At 41.5% G+C, this 4,896-nt stretch overlaps 1 protein-coding gene across 1 annotated transcript in view; it reads right to left on the bottom strand.

The window, feature by feature from the left end:
* LOC118735111 (NADH dehydrogenase [ubiquinone] 1 alpha subcomplex subunit 2) overlaps positions 1 to 4,896 on the bottom strand; it is a 24,480-nt gene that overhangs the window by 18,563 nt on the left and 1,021 nt on the right. The gene's annotated exons all lie outside the window — the stretch shown is intronic.

Below are 4,896 nucleotides of genomic sequence, written 5' to 3'. Positions count from 1 at the left end.
ACTTTTACTGGATTTTACTGGAAATGAGTAAAAAAACGCAACTATTGGCAGTAAGCTAACTTCTCAATGTGTTACCATGTGTGTGTGTTATGTGGGTGTATATGTGTTATGTTCAACAAGAATTTGAAGTAGATTAAACAATAGAACACATCAAATAAAAGTGTTAAAAAACGAGTGAAAATTTTATTAAATACAAGCAAACGATGAAATAAAATTTACAAAAAAGTAATGGGAATAGGTTTTTTTATTTTATATATGGTTTTATTATATTAAATGACCATTTAAATGGTCTATTGTCATTAGACCAAAGAATGATCCAAGGTAATTAGTCTAAAATATGGTCTAATCAAATGAGAAATTATCTGAGTGGTCGACATTCGTCGGTAACATTTAGAGACAAAACGAGTAAGCAGCGAAAAATAAAACAGGGGGTTCCTCAGGGTGGTGTCCTTTCCCCGCTACTGTTTAACTTTTATATTTCAAAGCTCCCTCAACCACCAGAGGGAGTCTCGATTGTCTCCTATGCCGACGACTGCTCGATCATGGCGACTGGGAATGGAATTGATGACCTGTGTTTGAAAGTAAACGGCTATCTCTCCGAACTTTCTCTCTTCTTCACTGCAAAGTGTCTAGCCCTCTCCCCTACGAAATCCTCCGCGACCCTGTTCACAACCTGGACGAAGGAGGTCGAGCTACCGCTGGGGATTCACGTCGATGACACACCAATTCCGACGGTGAATAACCCCAAAATACTCGGAGTAACATTCGACAGCCTGCTCTCCTTCTCTGCGCACTCAACCGCTATTGTCAATAAAGTACAGAGCCGCAACAAGGTCCTCAAGTCGCTAGCCGGCAGTACTTGGGGCAAAGACAAAGAAACGTTGCTGGCAACATACAAGGCAATAGGCCGGCCGGCTTTGAACTACGCAGCGCCAGTGTGGTCGCCAGGGACTAGTAGGACGCAGTGGACGAAGATACAGACGGTACAAAATACGGCACTTAGGACAGCGACGGGATGCCTCCTGATGTCGCCAGAACACCACTTGCACGGCGAGGCGCAAATGCTCCCAGATAAGGAGCACAACATAATGCTCTGCAAGCAGTTCCTGATCGGGAGCCATAGAAGTGGCCACCCAAACAGACAGCTGCTTGCAGAGGAGCCCTCGCCTAGGCACGTCAGGAGGCATCTATATGAACTGACGGACGAAGTCCAGAGGTTCATTAAGCAACCTCTGGACCCGACAGCGTACAGACAGGCCCTGAACGGCATTCACAGGGACTCAGTCTCGAGTTATGTAGACTGTAGACCTGTGAATGCCGTTCTAGGCATACCATCCCCGGACATTGACGAGACAGAGCTTCATCTGCCTCGGGAGACACGCACTACACTCGCTCAACTTCGCTCCGGCTACTGCAGCAGGTTAAACTCCTACTTGAGTAGACTGAATGAGGATGTGCCGAACGAATGTCCGGCAGTCGGAGAGACCCCACATGACACGAACCATCTCTTCGCATGCCCGGAAAACCCGACAACCCTAACGGCCTTGTCCCTGTGGACAGATCCCACAGAAGCTGCACGCTTCCTAGGGTTGCCGTTAGTGGAACTTGACGACAACGACTGAGATACCAACCGATCTGGGCGGGGTTGTTGTAGCCGCTACAACAACAACAACAACATGATCTAGTGCAACCACCAGATATAATAGTCCAGTAGGTACACTTTAAGAAGTGGTCTAGTGTAAGCAGTCGCGTCGATGGACCAAAAGGTGTGGTTACGTATATGGTCCAGTGTAAGCAGTCGCGTCGATGGTCCAAAAGGTGTGGTTACGTAGGTGGTTGTTGTTGTTGTTGTAACAGCATACAAATTCCCCAGAGATTTTGGAGAGTGTTGCTGGAGTGACAGTCCTTGGCCAGATATAAATCGGGGTCGTTCCGGTTACGTAGACCCGACTGTCGTGGGTGGTCCAGCGTTATGCTGCGTTGGACCAAAGGTGGTCAGGTCCAATGGCATCGCAATGTTAATGTAACCATATTTTTTTCATATATTTGGACCATTTCGTTTACTAGTGTTAGTTACGTCGTAGTGTGGTCCTGTACTAGAGTTTAATCTAGTCCCACTTTTTGCAAGGTGGGTGCCGTTTTTGTATATGTGTTGTGTACATGTTTATTTATGCACGTATGTGTTCCTTTTCTTTCGTACGTGTTTATTGATATATCTGTACTGTAGTGTTTTCGGACGGGGGTGGGCTTTAGTATTCAGCCGCACCTTGTGTTTTAAGAAAACCAGGTGGAATTAACAATTGAAACTTAGTCAGGATGTTAAGGGAGGTATCCTCTAAAACATGTATTAGTAAAAAATATAAACAATATAATTGTATATAAGTTAATTGTTGTTAAAATTTCTTAAGACGTTCCACTTGATTTCCTTATCAAAGAGTGCATTTGTCACATACTTTCATATATATAAATGCACATAACACTACCTAATAGTTTAGACACTTTTATTTTATTTTATCTTGTATTTAAATCACTTTAATCCAACTTTTATTAACTTGTAATTACATTACATTGCACCCATATTTACAATCATAATACAATAGGTGCGTTCGTTTAAAATCTCCAGCAGAAACCAACCAACTGCCAAATTCCGGCGAAATTTCATCTGTTCTCTCACAAGAGAGAAATATCCAAAATAGTACGCGAACAGAAAATTTGCAGAAACTTGCAAGTTAGACGAACAGCTGATATAATTTTTGTTTACATACAAAAGTGTAAAATTTAAAACGTACGAAAAGTCGTCGCAAAGTGTTATACTGACACAGTTTATTGATTAAACAAATAACTACTTATTTCTTACAAGTTTAATTAGTCGCATTTTGTAATTTTTATCTTCCAAACCATCAAATTCAATTTTGTGATTTGCGTAAATGCCAACCAGCTGTTTTTGATCAGCTGTTTCCCTGTTGGCAAATTGCTGTTGGGAAAAATTTTTCCAACAGAAACTAACAGCTTCCCCTCAAAATGAAATGTCACTTTGCTCTCTCAATTTCCCCTACTTTGCAAGTTTTTTGCGTACGCGAACGCAAAAACCTGTAAGTTTTGGTTAAACTTGAACAATTAACAGCTACGCAAACGCACCTAATAACACATGGTTGCAAACTGACACATAAGACGTGTTGCCATACCGTACAAAACAATACAATAGAAAGAACTCTACGTAGAGGGTTATAATCCCTAAGTGCGGCCGCAGCCCGCCTACGCAGAAAGGTGTTCTCTGCAAAAGGTGTTCCGCCCCCTTTTTTCGGCAACACAGAAAGGAGAATTCTACGTAGAGAAGGTTATAATCCCTAAGTGCGGCCGAAGCCCGCCTACGCAAAAAGGTGTTATCTGCAAAATGTGTTCAGGCCCCCTTTCTTCGGCAACACAGAAAGGAGAATTCTACTAAGTGAAAATTCCGTATTAAAAATCCGCTATTATTCAAAATTTCAGTCTGGCAGCACCAAGTTGTATGTTATTTTGCTCTTATTCATCGTTTATATGAAAACTTTAACAATAAATTATATAAGAACTATAGGGTTGCTAGAAAAAAGGGGGGAATTTTTGAAATCAGGGGGTCCTATTCTACCCCCCCTCATCCCCCTTTTTCTAGAATTTGCCGTCCGTCTACTAAAATTTTCCCCTTCTACCAAAGAACGTAGATAACAAGGGACAACTCGTTATAATTGTGGCGAAAGTGCGCCTTCTCTTTTCATCCAATCAAAAAACGCACTAGGGCAAAAGAGAAGGCAGGCCCCTGTTGCGCACTCTCGCTACAATTATATCGAGTTGTCCCTTCTTGTTATCTACGGTCGGTGTTATGCAGAAATTTTGTTTGGCAAACTGCGTGCAATTGTTGTTGCAGCAAACTCGGAGAGAGCGAGTTTGGCGACTCTCACAGCAAACTAATTTTGTTTGGTCAAACTGCAGCAAATTCGGTGTTGTCATATACAAAAATTTTAGACAATTGTTGCTATACACCTAAAATTGCCGTGATACCGAAAGCCAGAGAACTTAATTTATGCTGTAGGAGCTTCAAAGATTAGGGCACAGTTAATTGCATATACGATATCATAAAAAATATATTAATTGTGCGCATTATGTACATCTGAAATTCTCATTTCGTGGTGGCAATAGCCATGAAAACGGGTGGGGTTTAGTACCGCTCACAACTATTTCGGGCTATTCCGTCCAAATGGGTGGCCCGATCCAAAAAAAAATTTCACACACTTGTAGTCAAGGGTCGACGCAATATTTTAACACTCACTTTTGTAAATTTTGGTTACTAATTTATTTACAAATTGGGTTTGAAATATGCCCTTTTTTGTAAAATTCGGAAATTAGCGTACATTTATCACTCCTATTCTGCTTAAATTAGCCACTTTACCAATATATTTTTGTATTCCCCTTCACTTTACACTTTACTTGATTTGTTATAACTTGCTTTACGACTTTAATATTAACCAATTCATCACAATTCATTAAATAAAAACACCTTCAAAATCACGCGTCTGACTTTGGTTGCATATGCAAATTAAATGGCGGAGTTCAGCTGTCAAACTCCAAAATATGCAAAAGAATGAGAGACAAAAGAAGATAGGATATAACCCAGTAAGCATTAAAAATATACAAAGGTGTTCTCTGCAAAAGGTGTTCAGCTCCTTTTCTTCGCAAAACAGAAAGGAGAATTCTACTGCCTGAGGGTTATAATCCCTAAGTGCGGCCGAAGGCCGCCTACGCAGAAAGGTGTTCTCTGCAAAAGGTGTTCAGCCCCCTTCTTTGGCAACACAGAAAGGAGAATTCTACTGCCTGAGGGTTATAATCCCTAAGTGCGGCCGAAGGCCGCCTACGCAGAAAGGT

The sequence above is a fragment of the Rhagoletis pomonella genome, unplaced genomic scaffold, assembly GCF_013731165.1.
Source record: "Rhagoletis pomonella isolate Grant_MI unplaced genomic scaffold, Rhpom_1.0 Rhpom_scaffold_00003, whole genome shotgun sequence".
Classification (NCBI taxonomy): domain Eukaryota; kingdom Metazoa; phylum Arthropoda; class Insecta; order Diptera; family Tephritidae; genus Rhagoletis; species Rhagoletis pomonella.
This window is presented reverse-complemented; position numbering and strand designations above follow the sequence as displayed.